Source organism: Trachurus trachurus (genome assembly GCF_905171665.1).
Source record: "Trachurus trachurus genome assembly, chromosome: 23".
Lineage (NCBI taxonomy): Eukaryota > Metazoa > Chordata > Actinopteri > Carangiformes > Carangidae > Trachurus > Trachurus trachurus.
The window spans coordinates 20,367,979-20,389,832 of record NC_139912.1 but is presented as its reverse complement, the minus strand read 5'-3'; the positions used below and the strand labels follow the sequence as shown (position 1 = coordinate 20,389,832).

The following is a 21,854-nucleotide window of genomic DNA, read 5'->3' as shown; positions in this document are numbered from 1 at the left end:
GTAGAGGTTCAGTCAAATGTAGATTAATTAGTATGTGGGGGAGCAATATTTCTTCAACTCGGTCAACGTTATGAGCACCCGGATGTTCGCTATCAGATGTTCCAGGAGTTCTCATTTCACGTCGACCAGACAGTGTGCTAAAGGATGAGATCAAGATAAATGATGGTTCTTTTTGTTCGCAACAAAGAAACTTGCTTGTTGTTGCATTTCTTTATTTTAAACAGGAGAGTGGATATTTTAGTTTTAGAAATGCCACTCATGTAGAAATCCTGTAGCTAAGTCACAATGTAACAACTACTCTATGCGGTGCATGTAAATGGAAGCTGAACTGTGACTGTTGATTAAAGGAAACTGTCAAAACAAGCTGGAACTGAATGACTGGATTAATATTTCCTTTATTCTCTTCTATTTGATCTTTCGTTTTACATACATTTATACACAAATCGATTGATCGTACAACTAGTAAAAAAAAACAAATTAAGAAAGTTTAGGCACCTCATTAGCCAACCTGGTAGAGCAATAGGCCACATATGGGTTTGAGTCTAAGTCATGGCCTTCTCTTTCTCCATAATAAAGGCTTGGAACAAGAGTTGATCAGAAACACATTGCTGATCAATGCTTTTAGTTTCTTTTCTCAAAGGTCAGAGACTACAAATAATCTCTTAATGACAGAACCACAGCAGCTGCTGTGTCAGGTATCTTAGTTTGTGGATGTCTGTGGTCCACATAAATAAAACACTCAAAGTATTCTTCTATCCCTTCAGCAGAGCAGTGGAATGTATCAAGTCAATCACTACATTAGGAAATAAATAAGGCCCAACATGGTTGTTAGTGACTTAAGACGGGCTTGGAGGCGTGTGGAGGTTTGAACTTTGGATCTGGTGAGCTGCTTCACCTTGTGTCAAGTCTGCTCAGATAAGCTAAGTTAACCAATGTACTGACATAATAAGAGGGATCATGAGCTATCAATATAAAGCTGTTCCCTCTGTAAGTAACACAACTGAACATATTTTCATGTCACTGTGATCCATAAACTCAGTCATGACAGGATGATATAGTCAATACTGAAAAGAATAGTTCAACATTTTGACAAATTCACCCATTGCCATATTCTCTATAGTCATAAGAGTACGTTAATTACCTTTAATTGTCAGTGCAAGCTGTTTTTAGATCGGTGGGGCAGAGATGTGAGCTCTGCACGGCGTGAGGTACTTTCGCCTTTCCCTCATCAAACTATACACAATCCAACAACTCCAAAATGCTCTTGTGGACAAGTTATGACCTGCACATTCACCACGCTATGAAATAATAACGTATGTAATATTTACGACACATGAAGCAAATACTCTGAACTACTTGCTATGAATTTGCCTCTAAAACAACACTGTCTCGTAATGTTACATTATTATTTAATGGCGTGGTGAATGTGCAGGTCAGAATTTGTCCATGAGAGCATTTTGGAGTTGTTGGATTGTGTATTTGATGAGTTTGATGAGGGAAAGGCGAAAGTACCTCGCGCCGTGCAGAGCTCACGTCTCTGCCCCACCGATCTAAAAACAGCTTGCACCGACAATTAAAGTTATCAAATTAACCTACTAACCTAAACTATAGGGATTGTGGCAATAGGCGAATTTACCAAAATGTTGAACCACACTTTAATGAAAAATACCATATCATATCCATTCTTCCTAAGCCCTTATCAGCCATTCCCCATGGTAGCTCACTCATATTTCCATAGAAATACACTGTTATCCGTAGAGATTTGGTTTACTGGAAGCAAGTCCTACATTTTCTTGGACTTTCTCTTCATCTTCCTAAAGACACTCTGACTCTAACACAAACCAGAGTGTGTGGATCTGCAGAGCTGTGTGAGCACATTTGAACTTCTTATGCTAAGTAACTGCTGCTGACTTCAGAGTGTCTAACTGGGACATTGCCATTTGAGCATCACACCATTCAGCCGTGTATCGTCCCACTTCCTGTCTGCACAACACTCTCGAATACACAACCTGCCCTCCCAATCTGCCTTCCACTTCTTATTCTCCCCTTCTCCTCTTGTTCTGCCAAGATGAGATCCCCTGTCTGTTCATAGTGCAACGAGAAAGATCGATTTCTCACGAGGCAGAGACAACTGCTCCCTGACAGGGTGTGATTAGTTGGCCACAAGCAAGAGAGTGACCACAATTACAGGAGCTTGTTTTCTTTGTGCCCTCGAGGCCTGAACACATATGCTGACTGGAAAAAAAAACACTGTTTGCTGTTGGCCCACGAGTACTACGAGCATCTAGCTGACAAACGATTTCTTTATCTATGGCACAGCCTAGTGGTAAGTGAGAAAAACTCAAAAGCTCATTATGGGACACTTTCCTCAACCTGAGATTGAGTTTTGAACTCAAAAACAGCTACAAGAAGATAGTGTTTGACAAACATATTTCTATAATAATAATGAAAGCAGGCCCTTATTTACTTTACAAATGCCCCATTATGATCTAGCAACTCAAAACTTTAAAGAAAACTACATACAACACGTGAGGCCCCTAAACTTTGGGCTGGGCTGCTAAATTCTGATTGGTGCATGGAGGTTCATGACATCGTCTTTTTTTCAACTCCACATCTTTCAAATCAACAAAGACAAAAACAAAAACATTAAAAAAAATTCTCATCTGGAATAACCACAACTCTTCGGATGAGGGAAATTATGTTGTGTTTTCATAGGACACCATTGCGCCAAAAGAAAGAAAGAAAGAAAAAGACTGATAACATGTTTTTGCAGGATCTCGTGCAGGACAAGTTGCTTTCAGAACAATCCAAAGTCACATTTTAGCCATCATTAATAACGGTTTTGGACTTTTCTGCACAGGCACTGAAAACTGACAGTAAATGTCGCTCATAGTGATGAACCCGTCGGCCAGAGTTTGGCTGTGTCTACTTTCCTCATACGCGCTGGCTGTGTGACGTGTGCGTGGCAGCTGCAGGAGATCTTGGTTTTTATGTTAACAGGTTTGAATGATCTAGAGATTCAGTTGATTCAATTGTTGATGTTGATTTTTCAACAACACTTCACACAAAATGACATGTTCTTTCACCATAGCATTATAGTCAGACGCTGAGTGACACTTAGTGATGTTTTCTGTCATAAATGGCTGCAATCCAAGTATGTATCAATTTTCTATACAAGTGCAATATACTAGCTGTGGTCATCTCATTCTTATCCTTGTTGTAGACCTAACATTATGAACACTGACAGAGATGAAGTGAGTAACAGTGAACAACCCACCATCATGGCACCTGTTAGTAGGTGGGATATATTAGGCAGCAAGTGAACATGTTGTCCTCAAAGTTGACATGTTAGAAACAGGAAGAATTTGATCCAGATTGACGAGGTGCGACTGGGTCAGAGCATCTGAACAACTGCAGCTCTTGTGGGGTGTTCCTGGTCTGCAGTGGTCAGGATCTATCAAAAGTTGGTCCAAGGAAGGAACAGTGGTGACACTGTTAGTCAAACTGCCGAACAAGTTCATGTTGGTTCTGATAGAAAGCAGAATACACAGTGCAGCGCAGTTTGTTGCGTATTTGGCAGCAAAAGGGACCAACACAATATTAGGCATGAATGTGAACAGTGTGTGTTTTGATGAGCGTGTGTGTGCATGACATCTTTCCTTTTATGTTTTACATATCGAGCTCCGTTTAAGGCATTTGTTTTGATTTTCATTGTGTATTTATTATGTAATGACAAAAGTGATAAAGAGACCCCGAGGAGTTTGCTTTTGGTTATAAAAGAGTCTCATATTAATGTGGATGAATCTACATTACCCACACTTGTTAGTGGGTCCATTTTCGATAAATATATAATTTTGTCTTTATAGTTATTTTGATATTATTATTTAGTGGTCAAGTCGCCCAGCATTTCCCGGTTTCCTAGTTTTTCCGGACACTGCCTGGCGGGTTATGGGAATAACGCCACCGGGTGCTAGTTGGCATCGTTTATGGTCGGAACTACGACGGTATCTGACCTCAGACTTTCATTCTTGATTAATGAAAACATTCAATTTCATCGGGCAGCCATTTCCTGCATGTCATTCCCCCTCTCTGCCTCCTCATTTCCTGTCTCTCTCTCCACTGTAGGCAATAAAAAGCCCAATATATATATATAAAAACACAATCATGAGAACAGCAACAAACAAGCCAACAGAACAATTTATTCAATAAATCAACATCTCTGTACAGTTCAATAAGACATACTGTATATTTTGACACATTTTGCGGGATGGCTTTCATAGCACCTTGAACAGATATGTACTGTACTTCTGAGCAGATTCAAGTTGACATTATTCACTTTAATAAGAACACTTCAACTGAGCACGTGCTGTTTAATCTGATGAAGCGGGAGGAAACCAACCGCTTTGTTGTTTAACCTGAAGTTCAACATTCCTAATTTGGAGCAGGAGCCGTTTTTCATGGTAGATAACTGGTCATATACGTCTGCCCTCCTTTCTCGTGTCCCTTCTGTTGCTTTGAAAGTTTGTTTTGTAGCGGTTATTTTGAGCACCATCGGTATCAGGGTCAAATATTTGAAAATGCTCTTAAAAGGAACTCTCCATATGAAGGAGAGATCTGTGCTTCAAGATTATTTACAGGCTAAGACTGTAACAAACCAGGCTGCAGAAACTAGTCCAAACGACCTGTAATCATGGAAGATAACTTCATAGGAATTTATATTCTGATTAAACTCCCACAATTTGGCTCATGTGTGGGGTGCAGCAGTCAAAACTTCATATTCAGGCCAGCATCGTGCAGCCCGGGCACGTTTAGGGAGAGCGCCAAATCACGGGAGTGGACTGAGAGATTTGGATGCAGCTCTGCAGGCATGAAATATTGCTTTTGAGCGCTTAGTAAGGATCTGTCATTTAACAATAAACATGGAGGTGCAGACGTCTAGGAGAGCTGACAGATGGCCTCTTGTTCTTTAAAGCCGTGCGAGGTAACTGCCCGCTGGCAGCTCCACACAGAGGCACGGGGGTTGAAAATTGTGAACTTAGACACCTAAAAAATCCAGAGGGTTGACGTCAGCGAACTGCACGTGGACTTTTTAATGTTATATATCAAATGGGAAACAAGGGAAAGAGAGTTCAGCAGGTTTTCAGCTTTTTACTGCGCTTGTTCACTTCTATTCTGCCATAATTAGCTTTTAAAGGACCATATCAGTGCTTTTGCATATTTCACCTCATTTAATGCATGATACTTATTTTATATTACCACCAAATGTTTTGAAAGCGCACCATAATACCAGCTGGAGCAGCGTTTTCCTGTGATTCCAGCTCGCTGTGAAAATCAGTTTCCGCCCCCTTGGCCCGAGGTTTAAGCTTCCATAGTTTACACTTTCCAATATTTTTATTTGAAGTGTTGGACCATAAGAAGTGTTTGTGCTTTGAAGAACCAAACAACATCTGTGTAGTTTTACATCTCCTCGGCTCAGGCTTCTCTCTTGAGCTCTATCAACAGGTGAGTGAAGATTTAACTGGTGAGTGTGAACGAGCCTCAGAAATGATGGTTGAACTTGATGTAGTGACACAAACTTAAAGCTGGAAGAAGGAGTCATCTTTCTCTGCTTCCACCAGTCTGTCACATTATATTCATGTCCAGATTCATATTTATGACTATGGAATGAAATAAAACACATTACGTGTATTTGGAGATGGTCTTATGGTCTCAGTGACCTTTGACCTCTGACCTTCAAGATCAAATCATATCCTCCTCAAATCCAAGTGAACATTTGTGCCAAATAAGGTGTTCCTGAGAAATTCTGTTCATGACTTCCATCTTTATCAATGACAGAGGCTTAAATAAATATAATATTAAATTCTGTACTAGTTATATATTAGTATCTGTAAAAACAATGATTACAGGAAGGTGTTCTATATCTTATCTAAGGTAATATCAGAATCACACACTTCCTGTCCTTAAGCAGTCACAGCAAAAACACCGGTATGGTCCTTTAAGTTTGAATCTATGACTTCCTGTGGCCTAGGAGGTGTCTCTACCTATCATTGGACCATTTGCACCCATTTGTACAGAGTAGGTAAGATCCTCTCACTGTATGAGAGATGTTGAGTGTCATGAAGTTAGAATTCACTTTAAAGGTCCAGTGTGTAAAATGAGGGGAAAACATTCATTGGTAGTATATTCAGATTTTGCCAATAAACCTTGACAGATATTACACACTGGACCTTTAAGACAGAATCTGAATTATTGTTTTAGAAAATGCCTCTGAAGTTTGATTCACTGATGTGAAGATGTGAAGATGTGAAGATGTGAAGATGTGAAGATGTTCTGTCTGAGAAAACAGATCACACCTGAACTAAAACATCAGTGACTTTTGATACAGAATGTGAAGCCAGAAACAAACACTGAGCTTCTCTACACTTTCCTCTCAATGTTCTGCTGTCACATCATCAAGTGTGTTTGGCCTGATTCAACCTCCTTAGATAAATCTTTTATATAAATCCTCTGAACCAGGTCATGTCGACTTTGAACAGAGCCAGCAAGGCAATCTAAAGGACTTTGTGGAGTTCATAAAACGACTTCCTGCACCTCCCTCTACAAATACCAAGTATCTATGAGCAGATTTAATGCTGCAACAGACACAAGGCTATAAATAGGCAGCCGGGGGTACTTAGCGTCTGGATCAAACGCTGTCTGTCGCCAGGCTTGGGGTTTGAATTACAGGAATCTGAAGCGGCATCTGGAGAACTTCACTCTGAGTGCTGCTGTTGTGACAACATCACTACTTGGTGTTCCTCTGGATGTTTCACTTGAAGTCATCCAGGGAATGCTTACTGAGCAGTACTTCATATTTTAGCTGCTTCGCTGTATTTATAGTCCATCTGTGGGTTAAGATGCATACTTGTAGTTTCCCAGAAAATCCTGGAAAAGACAACCCACCCCCACCACCATCTCACCCCTTCCCTCTCCCCTCCTGTTTCCCCTTCCCCAACTCAATCAGATGACTGTGGTTGGTTAAACCAATCAGATCTTTTGTAGCGGTCAAAATGTCATTTAAAATTGTTCCACTCTCTGCAGCCCTCCTCCATCGTGTTCACCAGAACCAGTCCATGGGCCTGACCTCTGCTGCACATCACAGCCATACAGATCCTCAGCATTGCTCCTGACCCCTCCCCACCTCTGTCTAGTCCACTGACTGTATACAAAGACGAGCGACATGGGATATAGTGTATGTTCATTTTTCTGATACGTTTGGTTTGAATTAGTTACCTGAAGGTATAAAACAGGAGTCTGACATCATGATTGACAGTGTGTGATTCCGTTGCAATTGGGTCAAACAGGTATGAGGTGGGGCCTCAGTTACCTCAGCTTTTGTCTCCATTTTTATATAGTAGGAGGAAGTGGAAATGTTGGCCATTTTTAAACATACACGACCATATAAAGCGACCATCCTCTACAAATGATGACATCACAATGTGGTCTGATCACCAAGGACATATTTCTTCATTTTTCCTTTTACCCAAAACTGCACCATCCCTTCTGTAGTTCAATTAAAAACAAATCTACACTCATCTGTTATATTATATATATATATATATATATATATATATATATATATATATATATATATAATAGTATAATCTCTTTATATTTATCTTGATGACAAACCTTATTAAATGCTATTTAAGACTTTTATGTTCAATGTATGGATAAGATTAGATACGGAGGAGGATTAGGGCCACTGTAGAAAAAAAAGTGAATTCTGTCTTTAAACTTTTATTCTCAGAATCAGAAAGTTTAAAGTCAGAATTCTGAGAAAAAAGTCAGAACTCACTTTTTCTTCCCCACAGCGACTAATCCTCTTCCATAATTACATGTTGGTGGCTCCATTGCTCCTTTTTTTAAAGTTTCCATGTCACACAATCAATAATAAACTGATCAGTTTATTGTTTGATTGTAGTGTTTACATGGTTTGTTGATACCTGATTGTGTCAATATCAATATAGTCCTGAGTGCCAGCAGACAGGAAACACTGTACTTGTGTTATACATAATAAAACAATGACAATGTAAGTTGTAACTCCTCGGCTCAGTTTGTGTGAAAAGATCAAAACCAGAATAAAGTCATACAATTATGTGCACCAGCCTACATTTTTCTATTTCTGCCTCTGAAGATGGTCACTGAGTCAGATTATGTGTCTATATTAGTCATTAATTCCAGCGATAATGGTGGGAAAATAAAACATCAGACTCTACCAGTCATCTCTGACTTTGAGTCCCTGTGCTCTGAGCTCCTGTGGTCAGTGTCAGAGGATGTCAAAGCAGGCAGGAAAGAAACTCAGTGTACAGTACCATGCTGGCATCTTCAACAGACTGTTCTGGGATGTCCCACATGCTGCATCATTTGTCTTCTGCTGTGCCACAAGTGTTGTTCCTCAGTGCCTTGACTCTGTCTGATTAAGCTAATGCAGTGGTTCCAAAACCTTCTAGTCTTGTTTTTTTTGTCATATGTAAACTGATAAGCGTAGACTTAGTGTTATTCTTTAGGTCCGCTCATACTTGGATGGCTTAGATTGTGCTGAGGCCTTCTAAAGCCTTATTTCAGGTCTTTTCCATCGCAGTCACTATCTCTGTGCAACTAAAAAACTAACAAGCAGCAAAGCCTGAAGCCTTTATATCTGTGATAACCAGCAACTGTGAGTTGTCAGGCTGTCACCTGCAGCAAAACTGAATCTAATGTTTGATACCTGAAGATGCCCTGGGAACAGAAGGACTGCAAACTGGTGGAAATGGATATTAACATGAGGAAAGGGGAAATGCCCACAACATGTTGATGAGTAATGTAGATATAACTCCACAGGGCACCTATAATCGAAATGTTTCATCTGTTATTTTTAAAAGAGAATGGAAAAGGGAAACAGCAGGATAAACCACTGCGGGAACCACTGTGGGAACCACTGCTGCGCTAGACTCATATTCCATATTAAGATATTCCACGGGGCAGGCAGGAGTCCCAGCTCAGGTCATTGAAAACTGTTGTGTTTGTGTGCTCATCACTAACCTTTAAATCTACTGTTAAAACTGAAAGCAGTGAATGTCCAGTCTCTCTTTGAGCAGTGATCCAGCTCTCACTGATAGCAGAGGTAGCTGATGATGAGTTTCGGTATGTCCAGTTGACCTATGACCTTCAGAGCTCTGGTGCCTAGCTTCTTCCTCACAGCCAACCTGCTGAGCTGCTGCAGACTCATGGGAGTGGCTACAGACAGGAAACAAGTGTTAGAGGTTTGAGTATGTCATTATAATGATGCTAAATATTTCACGATGATAAAACAGAAGGTGACAAGTCTCTTTTTTCTTAGATTCATATCTGAGCTTCAAATATCACATCAGCAGGATGACAAAAATGGAATGTTTTCACTTAAAGGAATAGTTCAACATTTTGGCAAACTGGCCCATTGCCATATTCCCTATAGTTTTAGGAGTAGGTTCGTTACCTTTAATTGTCGGTGCAAGTTATTTTCTTGGTTTCCCTCATCAAACTCATCAAATACACAATCCAACAACTCCAAAACGCTCTTGTGGACAAGTTGTGACCTGCACATTCACCACGCTATGAGGTAATAACAGAACGTTATGAGATGGAGTTGTTTTCGAGGCAAATGCAGAGACTGCTTGCCGAAAAACGGGAATCAGCGGTTTTGCATGAATTTACCTCGAAAACAACTCTGTCTCGTAACGTTCTGTTATTATCTCATAGCGTGGTGAATGTGCAGGTCACAACTTGTCCACCAGAGCGTTTTGGAGTTGTCGGATTGTGTATTTTATGAGTTTGATGAGGGAAACCAAGAAATCCCATGAGCCTCCGTAGCGTAGCTCTGAGCAGCTCCCGGCTCTGCTCCGCCATTCTAAAAACAGCTTGCACCGATAATTACAGGTAATGAACCTACTGCTATTCCTCAGTCGATGTGAGGGTCTAAGGACAGAGGATGTTGTTATGTTGCCATGTAAAGCCCTTTGAGACAAACTGTTTGTAAAAACGGGCTATACAAATAAAATGGCCTGCTATGACTATAGGGATTATTGCAATGGGCCAATTTGCCAAAATGTTGAACTATCCCTTTAAAGCTTATCCTCCACTTGGTACTGGACATAAGATGTACAAGTCATCCCCCTCTCATATGCATCAGTTACAGTGGCTAACCTAAACCTATACACATGAGCATCATGGTTAAACATCACGGTCACTGAGCTGAGACTTCCAGCGAGTGAAAAGTGATGGTTGCCTGCCATCTGCTGGTACAGTGGAGATAAAAGGCAGCAACGTGAACAGGGTGCTCATGTTAATCAGTGATTATGTATTTTGTGAGTAACCTACTCTCATAGAACTGTAGGCAGGTTGCGGAGGGCGAGCCGGGTGTTGTGTAGTCCACAGGTCTCTTGTTGTGCTGGTCTCTGACGTTGATGTTGGCCCCGAACTCCACCAGCGTCTCGATCATCTCCACTCCCATGTTTTTCGCCGCGTGGTGCAGTGGAGTTTCATGCAGCCTGGTAGCGTTCACTTTAGCTCCTACAGGGAGACAGATGGACTTTAAAGTCTGGAGGAGGGAGGTGGTGTTACATTTCTGATCAGTCCAGAAATTCTAAAATATGCATACAATTTCTGATAATGATGCACAACAGCCTTGAGTCTCACACCACCTCACACACATATCACATACCACCTCACACAGGCAGTGTGTCCTGTCTAAGCTGTTACCATGGGCACCAAAAGGTCGACATTCTGCAGCCCCAATGCACACGGCTCACAGCCAGTGTGTGTCGCAGGCCTTAGAAAGACTGTCAGCTTCAATGTTTTGACTCATATTCATACTCAAACATACTGCTGTGAATATCTTACCAACCACTTCCATCTAAAACCATGAGGTCATCCCACTGAGCTTCATTAAATGAATATTAATTTGAATATGATATGAAATTAGGATAAGGAAATCACTGTCTATTGATTATTACAAGCTAAATACACCACAGCCAAACACTGGAGTTCAATAACAAGTTAGTCTTACCGGCCTATCAATCATTGAAAAGCTCAACCTTTAAGAGAAAATTCTCTATTTTCATAAGACATGAAGAAGTCGTAGAAGCCATTGTGGGATTTTTTTTTTTTTTTCTTTATTAGTTTTTAAAGACTTATTGACAGCTATTTCAGACTCATTGTTGTGCCCTGTCATAGCAATATATTGCAGGAAGCCTCACTGTGAATCTACTACATGATGCACTTTGCTTGTTCTCTGTTGTCTTTTCCTGTTTGAGTGTCGCCTGTCTGTCTGTTCTACCTTTAAATACATCTACAGAACAACCTTTCTCCTCTGGTGAAAGCAATTGTCTGATTGGTATCAATAATCCACAGTAAAAGCAAAAGAGGCTCTTTCTACCACCTAGAAATGTTTGTAGAGGCATTTGTGCCTCTGAATCTGCTCAGATATGGAGCTGTGATCTATGAACCTGGTTTCTTTTTCATCATCACTGTGAAACAGTTTCTTTCTCTTCTGTAGTGACATAAAGTTTTTTCCTTGTATTTGACCTTTTGGTGTTGGAGTAAAAAAGGGTTTTCTGCCTCAAAATGACTTTATGCCACTACTAATATAACTTTTCCTAAAACAATTTTCCTTCACATCTTACCTTGACCTCCTGGCATTTTGGCAAGACTTTTCACATCTTCTTTGTTTTTTCCTTGCAACTTCCACCCTTTTTGGTTTTGTTGTGTTTTGTTTGTCTTTAGATTAACTTCCTTTCTGCAATGTAATATTTTGTTATTTACTCTGCGCTTACACTCACCGGCATTGAGGAGCACTTTAACACAATCTATGTGTTGGTTAACACAAGCCACAAGAAGTGGAGTCCCGTAGTAAAGGTCATACGCCTCGAGACAAGCACCCGTGTTAATCAGAAGCTTCACGCAGTCGGCGTTACCTGAAATACAAACAACAGAATGCTGTGTCTGACATGTTTTACTCATAAAAATGAACATCAGCCTTTAAAAACTGGGTAAATTTGATTCCACTGAAATTAAACAGATAGTTCAACATTTTGGCAAATTGGCCCATTGCCATAATCCCTATAGTTTTAGGAGTAGGTTTGTTACTTTTTATTGTCGGTGCAAGCTACTTTTAGAACGGCGGAGCAGAGCCACAAGCTGCTCAGAGCTACGCTACAGAGGCTCATGGGATTTCTTGGTTTCTTCATCAAACTCATCAAATACACAATCCAACAACTCCAAAACGCTCTGGTGGACAAGTTGTGACCTGCACATTCACCACGCTATGAGATAATAACACAACGTTACGAGACGGAGCTGTTTTAGAGGGAAATTCATGCAAAACCGCTGATAAGCGTTCCTGTCGAGGGCAGTTTTTTGGGAAGCAGTCTTTGCATTTACCTCGAAAACAACTCTGTCTCATAACGTTCCATTATTATCTCAGAGCGTGGTGAATGTGCAGGTCACAACTTGTCCACCAGAGCGTTTTGGAGTTGTTGGATTGTGTATTTGATGAGTTTGATGAGGGAAACCAAGAAATCCCATTAGCCTCCATTGTATAGCTCTGAGCAGCTCACGGCTCTGCTCCGCCGTTCTAAAAAAAATAGCTTGCACAGACAATTAATGGTAACAAACCTACTCCTAAAACTATAGGAATTATGGCAATGGGTCAGTTTGCTAAATGTTGAACTATCCCTTTAAAGGATGTGCGATGCAAGTTTAAACACTCACCTCCCATGCAGGCCTCATGGAGAGGGGAGGCAGTGCGAGAGGTGAGGGCAGGGTTGGCCTTAGCGCCGTGCTCCAGTAAGAGCCTCACACACTCCAAACTACCAGCTGAGCAGGCTTCACACAGCGGGGTGCTGCCGTCCACGTTCCTCGCATCCACCTCAGACGGAACATAGGATTATAGATATGAAACTGCTGCAAGTTGCAACCAAGTCCTACAACATCACGCTGACCCCTAAACTCTCTGACAGGCTCTCTGCCTCACCTGGGCTCCAGCGTCCAGCAGCAGCCGGACACACTGGGCCTGTCCGCGGACGCTGGCCTCGTGCAGCGGCGTGATGGAGTCCACAGCCACGACATTGACCGAAGCTCCGCCCTGAATGAGACTCTGCAGCTGGGAGGCCTGGCCGAGTGACGCCGCCTTGTGCACCTCCGTTCTCTCTGACCAGCAGCCTGCAGGAGAACACATCACACACTCATATTATCTCCTGCTCTTCTCTTCATACACACACTGCCATGGATCTCAAACTGTTTCCCACTCATCCACTGTGAACCGCTGTTATTTCTTAGCCCAGCACAAGCTTTTGTTCTCCCTCCTGAGAAGTGGTTTCTGCTCCTCGTCCTTTGAGACCTCAACCCAGTCTGTCTTTTACTAATTGGAGTCTTAATTTAGAAAATTTTGGATCTCTGATGAAGCTGCCACTCTATTTCCCCTGGAAACTGAGCTGGATGTATTGTTGTCACTGCATACATGAGGAACTACATTTATAACAAATATGAAATAGTCAAATCTGTTTGTACATAATAAAAAAAACATCTATAATGTGAATTTTCATATGGTGTGACATGTTCTTAAAGCAGATATCAGCTTCACGGCCGTTTCGGCTAATGCTGCGTTCAAGGCAGGCTTTTGAAACCGTAAGTTACAGCTTCAAGTCACAACTACGACTTGGTAGCGTTCCAGGTAACCCGTAGCTCATGTTTTTACCATCCTGTTGTCTGTGAAAGTTCCCTATAACGGCCACTCGTAACTTCCGACCCGTGAACTCGTACCAGATCGAACTGGTATGACTTCACAGGAAGGAAAAACACAAAGTACGAGTTTCTTTGAACGCACCATGAGTTAGCAGCCCCCGCCCTTGTCAGGCATCAATTGGTCCTCGTGCTACGTCACCACATTCACGCGCATCCCTTGGCTGCACACACAGCCCTTCATGCCGTTCTCTCTCCTCATTGGATAACACTTGTATCCCATAAGGAAAATTTTCTCCTCGGGTTACAGCAGAGCAGAGTGACGGAGAGACTCGTGTTTAGGCTGAAATACTTCATGTAAGTGATTGCTGACGGAAAATAGGACTATTTAGGACTTATATTAACAAAAACATTCCACTGATATCTGCTTTAACAAGAATGTGAACAATATATTCAATTTATTAAAACAGCACATACACAATAGATGACTTCTGGGAAGTAGGCCTCCGACTGTATATCAGCATGTATTGACAGGGTATGGGGTGGATATAGAATTTCTAATGTGTATAGGTGGCTAGCAAACTACCAGTGGCTCACTATCTCTTTTAGCATAGTAGCTTCACTAGATCTGCACTAACTGCAAAAATACTCAAATACCACCTCCCTCAGTCTGATAGGCCTACTAGGTCACACACAGTGATAGCAACTCCTCTATAACAGAACAGTCATAACCCAGAAAAAGGATTTGAAGATTGTCTGTTTCTTTAGCCAATGTTGGTTTACATTTAGATTACATTTATAATATTATGTGACCCTCAGGTGAACAATTGTAAACAGTAGGCATATGTGACTCATGAGAAGCTCTCAGACATTTTGTCAAAGACACTGTCTGGTGAGATACAACTCGTGTCAATTAATGAAAATAGTTCCTAACAGGTTTCATATAGATTAGAATATTCAAACACCTGTGTCTACTGGGCATATAGTGGCATGCAAAAGTTTGGGCAAATTTCTATTAATGTGAACTGAAATGTGAAGCAAGTGGAAGATGAAATGATCTCCAAAAGACATACAGTCAAATATGAAACACTCTGTGGAATATTTTAGGCAATATCAGTGTATTATTTTTGAAGTGAAAAAGGGAAGCAAAGCAGCACTTTTGGAAATCATTTCATCTTCCACTTGCTCAACTGTTCACATTAACAGAACCAGGGGTGCCCAAACTTTTGCATACCAATGCATATCCTATCATAAGGAAATTAAATGAAGTCACAGGTTTAAGCTTTATACTGCATAATGTCAGTACCACTACTTTACCAACATGCAGCACTGTTAACTCTCTATACTAAACGCTATTACAGCGGTACGACATTCATTTGTGAGGCTAATAGCACAACACACACAGTCCACAGTAGCCTACAGTGTTGACAGCTCGCCACAGTCAACACAACACGCCGGGGGAGCAGCCCAACACGTTAGCTGTCAAACTGGGTCATATTCCGCTTTAACACCGGCAGCCTCACCGGCCATGTTGGGTTTTAACTCTCACTCACCGATGTCTCCGAAGAAATACGGCTGAGTATTTTCAACCTCCATCCTCCTCCTCGGTGTCCGGGCGGGAACAGCGACGTCAACTCACAAACAGCGAGGCGCGAGAGGTTTGTAAACAGCCGTTCTGCTAGTGTTTACATGCGGCAGCGGGCAGGACGAGCGTCATACCTGGGAGTCCAAGTGCATGCTGGGACTTGTAGTTCTTCAGGGTTCCTACAGCTTAAGCCAAGTTAAATTTAAGACTTTTTAAGACTTTTTAAAAGCCACTTGAAATTAAATTTAAGACCGACTTCATAATAAACACAAATGCAGAAAAAGAAAAAAGAAAAACACCACATCAATTACATAGGGTTAGGGACAATTTTACCCACTTTCCTATGTGATCCAATCAATTATTTTGAGATTTGAGACTAATTACAACCATAAAATACCACTTACCATGTGTTAACATTTTTAAGACTTTTGAAAATTTGATTAAAGACATTTTAATGCCAATTAAGGCCTTGTTTTTAGATAAATGAATTCAATGCCTTTTAAGACTTTTTAAAGATCCGTAAGAACCCTGTTCTTAACGCCAGACGGGTAACGGCACACTCAACCACAATTTATTTCTTGACAAAATAAATAATGATACATAATTCACGTCATTATCTCACAATACAACAACATGGACATAATTTAAAGATGACATTATGGCGCCATTCTCTTGGGTCACATGACATTTAGCCTGAATTTAAGACTTATGAGGGAGCGGACATGTTGTCCATGCTGTCCATGCTGCAGTCTCTCATACATCCATCAGTGTGTCCCTGTGTAGCGATGGGGGGCGGTCACAGTACTGGAGGTAGCTGCAGATGCGGGGGGATATGTTCAGTTGACCTATGACCTCTGAGGCCCTGGTACCCAGCATCCTCCTCACAGCCACTCTGCAGAGCTGCTGCAGGCTCAGGGGGTTACCTGGAGAGGGGGGGGGGGGGGGGGGGTTAGAGGCACATCATCATGACTCAGAGGCAAACTTGTCAGAAGAGATGACTTGTAGGTAATTCAGGGATTTACTTTCATAAAACATGAGGCAGGTGTAAGAGGATGACACGGGTGTTGCGTAGTCTACGGGTTTTCTTCCATCGTTGTCGCTAGCGTACACGTTGGCTCCGAACTCCACCAACAGCTCGATCATGTCCACCATGTGGATCCGTGCCGCGTGGTGTAAAGCTGTCTCATGAAATCTCACTGAATTCACGTTGGCACCTGCAAAAAAGTGCAAAAACTAGCTCAGGCCTGTTTGGTATTAAACATTTATGGAAGCATTACAGCTCAAACAATCTATCCACACTCATACAGTGTTATACATCTGCAAATAAGCCTGTATTCATGGTCCTATAGCATGGTATACTTTTGTCCAGCATGTAGTTTTCCATAGTTTTCTCATTAGTCTCTAAAAGGGCAAAGGTCATTGTGTTAAAATGTGAGGCAACTTTTAAAGGGATAGTTTACCCAAAATCAATAATTCACCAATTTTCTACTCACCGTCATGCCAAGGAAGCGTTCAGAGAACTTTCTGAGTCATCAAAACGCTTTTGGAGTTCCAGGGGGGGGTCCAGCTGGCAACGGATTTTCATATAATGGCGGCAGATAGAGCTCACTTTTGAATCCTTGGCATGACGGTGAGTAGAAAATTGGTGAATTATTGATTTTGGGTGAAGTATCCCTTTAACATGATGAAAGAGCTTTTTTTCCCCATTCAACACATCAAAATGGAGGAAGCAACAACTTTTGCCCCAAAAAAGAAGTTACATGAGCATTCAGCTTCTTCAGAACATAACATATTGGCAAAACCTGCAGGCCTCTTCCTAGTGAGTTGATGTGGGCATTGTGGGAAATGTAGGACATTCTCGACCAAAAGTAAAACTGGCGGAAGCAGAGAACATGGTAGTGGGTAAATATGTGTGAAATACAATCTGACCTGCCATCAGTAGCTCCCTCACACAGTCCAGGTGTCCTTTAACACAAGTGATGTGGAGTGGAGGACCAAAGTGGACGTCATACGCCTCCAGCTTGGCACCGCTGGCTATCACCAGCCTCACAACGTCCACATTGCCTGAGAGGAAGGTACAGTTTCATTCAAAGAGAAGAGGTCTGATACGAGTGGCTCTCTGGCTGCTGCTGCTGGAGGTGTTACCTCGTATGCAGGCTTCGTGGAGAGGTGAGGCAGTGAGAGCTGTGAGGGACGGGTTCACTTTGGCTCCATGCTCCAGCAGCAGCTTGACACACTCCAGACTGCCAGCGCCACAGGCGTTACAGAGAGGGGTGCTGCCGTGGATGGTCCGCACATCCACCTGAAAATGTCCCACTTTAGTTTTTCTATCTCTATATTTCTATCTCTATATTGTCACACTTTAGCAGAATTTGTCTGATACAGAGAAGTGGGCAGACATACTAACACGTGTGCAATCCAGTTCATTTTTAAATTGACTGAGGTAGCCATATCCATTGTAATATTTGAGTTTGCAGCAGAGGTGGGTAGTAACGCGCTACATTTACTCCGTTACATTTACTTGAGTAACTTTTTGGATAAATTGTACTTCTAAGAGTAGTTTCAATGCAGCATACTTGTTACTTTTACTTGAGTATATTTCTTCAGAAGAAGCGGTACTTTTACTCCGTTACATTGAGCTTCATTCCGGCCGCTACTCGCTACTTTTTCTTATTGATCCAATGTGCGATCTGTTTGTTTATGTTTTAATCATAGAGGTTTTGGAGATACTTCCGAGCCTCTGTCACATGACTGCGTTTCACCAATCAGATGTAGCCACTCGCGACGTTTCCCTTCGTTTAACCAATCAGACAGAGCCAGGCAGTCACATGACCGCACACAAAATCTCCGCGGTAAACAGGGTGGCCACTCCGCCCCAAATTTGAGAAACTGTTAGTAAGTAGTAAATGATTAGGATGACGTCAGCCCTGGTATGTCGTGGATAATGTCCGTGAAGGCAAAGATATTCAATATAAATCGTCTTTGGTGAAGGTTCTCAGTCATCCAGGTCATCTTATTCTTCTTCCTCCCCATGTGACCCCTAGTCACATGACCACCCCTCCAGTTTCGGGGTGTGGTCATGTGACTTTGGTTTCACTAGAAACCAATAATAGGACCCCCCCCCCCCCCTGCACACACACCCTTCGTAAAAAAAAAATGTCATTTAGGCTATTGTCTTAGTTGTTAAATGTTGTTCTTTGGCAATATCTGAATTTTTCATTGCTATTATATTTTTGTGTATTTGATTAGGCCTACATTTATGCGCTGATCATTAAACGAACAAATCAGAGGTTACTCAGCAGTTACTCAGTACTTGAGTAGCTTTTTCACCAAGTACTTTCTACTCTTACTCAAGTAAATGTTTGAATGGCTACTTTTTACTTTTACTTGAGTAACATTATTCTAAAGTAACTATACTCTTACTTGAGTACAATTTTTGGCTACTCTACCCACCTCTGGTTTGCAGTTTGCTCCAAAAACCCACAAAGAGAGTATTTATTCTCTGTTGGATTGCCTCACCTGTGCTTATGATAAGGTGTCCCAGTTTATTTGTGCATTTTATCTTGCTTTTATTTCTTTTATATATAAACGACCTGACCTGTCTGTATGTTCATGTGAATCGTTTTTATATGCGGATGATTCAACACTAGTAGTTTCACAAAGATAAAAACATAGTCTAAAGCAGAGGTCTTCAACAGGGGGTCTGTGACCCCTAGGGGGTCCGCAGAGGTACTGCAGGGGGGTCATGAAATTTTTTTATTTATTATATAATTTAGTTTCCACATTTATGCTTAAATAAAAACATCAATTATAATAGCTTGTATGCATGATTTTAATGCAAGTGACAGACATTGTTGATATAAGAAGGTATGTTTACAAATGACAGTGGCACGGCCATCCTACTCACTGTACCTTTAAAATAAAAACATGAATATATGAACCTGTGTATTGTTTGAATAGCTTAGTATTTGAATCTAGGGTATGTTTATACATGGTATTAGGCCCAGTTTAATTTAAAGGGACAACGAGGAGTTTTGGAAAAGCAAAGCGTTTTCACACAACATTTATGAGCCTCCGCGCGCACCGTGAAATTCTTTGACCGGCGCAAGACAGACTCATGTTTTCACTTATCAAGAATTAAAGTCAGAGGTTCGAAGACGATCATATACCATCGTAGTCCCGACCATAAACGGCGATTCGGCGGCATTATTCTCATGACTCGCCGGGCAGCGTCCGCAAAACCGAAAGTAAGGAAACGCTGGTCGGCTCGCCCAGCATTTCCGCCATCACTAATAATAACAAAATAACGATAGAGACAAAATGATATATTTATCGAAAATGGGCCCATTAACAAGTGTGGGTAACGTAGATTCATCCACATTAATATGAGACTTTTTTATTGTCGCGGAATTTTTCGTTCTGCCGATGGAGAAACTCCTCGTTGTCCCTTTAATACACAATTTTATAATAATATAAAGTAAGGGGTCCCTGCTTCATCCCTCCATTAGTTTGGGGGTCCTTGGCCTGGAAAACGTTGAAACGTTGCTGACAGGTTATCACTTCATCTAGGGAAAACTGAATCGGTTTTGTTTGGATCAAAGAAATGAAATTAAAAAAGACATCTAGTTAGTTGGAGACACTGAAATCAATGCCAAAGACTCAGTCAGTTACTTGGGTTCAAACACGAATCATAGTGTATTTATGTAGCCTATTTACTTTTCATGGACTCCTTTGATCTTCAGGATGTCTGATGTTTTATTTTGGGACCACAATGGAAATTAGCCTAGTGGCTTTATTGTGTTAACTATGGTGCAGAGATGTATCATGTTTTATAACAAACTGTCAAATAGAATCAATCAATCAATGAATTTCTTTGTATCTGAACAAGTCAGCTGTGATTGAAGTGTGTGGGTTTGTCTCACCTGGGCTCCGGCCTCCAGCAGCAGCTGGACACACTTTGGATGAGCCTGTATGGAGGCCTCGTGGAGCGGAGTGATGTTGTCCACCGTCACCATGTTGACCGAGGCTCCGCTCTCTAGCAGCTGTGCCAGCTGCAGGACTCTGCCTTGGGACGCCGCCTCATGCAGGGCCGTCCGGTCCGCCCAGAAGCCTTAGACACACAGCAACATGTCAGCAGCACATACACACATATCACCAAGATCTGTTCAGCTGTTCTATCATTTTGTCTACTCTAAATAAATGCAGAGTGAAAATGTTGCAATAAACTACAAATATTCATTCATTTTCTGTACCACTTATCCTCACTAGGGTCGTGACACACCCCTGAACAGGTTCCCAGTCTATCACAGGGTGAACATACAGACAGACAACCAGTCATACTCCCATTCACACCTATGGGCAATTTAGAGTTGCCAATTAACCTAACTTGCATGTCTTTGGTCTGTGGAAGGAAGAGACATGCACGGGAGAACATGCAAACTCCACACAGAAGGCCAACAACAAATATTAATTACTAATTTAAAAAAACAAAAACATGACTATACCATTTTGTCCTTGTTTTAATATTGCTTGTCTCTTTTTTAATGTAAAAAAAAAAAAAAATTTAAAACATAGATAGATAGATAGATAGATAGATAGATAGATAGATAGATAGATAGATAGATAGATAGATAGATAGATAGATACTTAAGTCTAGAGGCCCATTAGCAATATGAATAGTAATAATAGTTATGAATAATAACAGTTAAATTAAAAGAACAACAAATGTCCACTATGGTGGACAATAAAGTCCTTCTATTCTATTCTAAAATAATTAAAATTTATTCAATTAAGAAATTCCGATATATACCCTTTCACCAAGTGTTCACTCACTGTAAAAAAAAAAAAAAAAAAAAAAAAAAAACATGATAAATGGTTACTTATGTCTTCATGCAGCCTGTTGCTTAAAATAGCCACTTTAAAGTAGCTGTGTTAGCTCCTCAGCAGTAACTTCAGGAACTACTTTAGTTAAATTGTGCTATAGATGTTATTATTAGTCACTCTTTACTCCTACGTTACTGTCGTTACTTTGAGCTGAATCTCTGCTCTTCAGTAGTGGCAGCACGAGCCAGGCAGGCACGAGCAGGAGAGTGTGTGTCATCATGAGACTTGAACAACATCACAGAGTGGACACACACACACACACACACACACACACACACACACACACACACACACAGCTCAGACAGACAACACACTCCCTGCTGTGAGAGCTCCGACACTCACCGATGTCGCACAGAAAGGAGCGGCGCGCTGCGGTCATCTCCATGTTGGTACAGTTTACCGCGGGTCAGTGGTGGTGGTGGTAAGTCTCAACACTCACAGCCATTACCGTTACACAGGAGCAGCAGCACGGGGGTATAGCGTTACAAGCGCCGGGTGGAGGAGCAGCAGCAGCGGCAGCAACAGCAGCGGGGAATTGTGGGACTCGTAGTCCTACAAGTGTCCTGACCACTCAGCAGTGTTGTTGACATATTTCTCAGGTCCTCAACTTGTGGGACTGGGACACAATATGTTAAAACTGAATGTAAAA

At 41.4% G+C, this 21,854-nt stretch overlaps 1 pseudogene across 1 annotated transcript; it reads right to left on the bottom strand.

The window, feature by feature from the left end:
- Window positions 1-7,756: 7,756 nt before the first annotated feature.
- LOC311006592 lies at window positions 7,757-21,660 on the bottom strand (annotated as a pseudogene). The gene is made up of 12 exons (XR_014596508.1): window positions 21,548-21,660; window positions 20,245-20,432; window positions 17,252-17,624; window positions 16,345-16,536; window positions 16,082-16,245; window positions 15,457-15,490; window positions 15,291-15,371; window positions 13,031-13,218; window positions 12,769-12,925; window positions 11,838-11,972; window positions 10,378-10,569; window positions 7,757-9,258 (listed from the first exon to the last, which is right to left on the bottom strand). The product of XR_014596508.1 is annotated as an uncharacterized misc_RNA (transcript).
- Window positions 21,661-21,854: the final 194 nt, after the last annotated feature.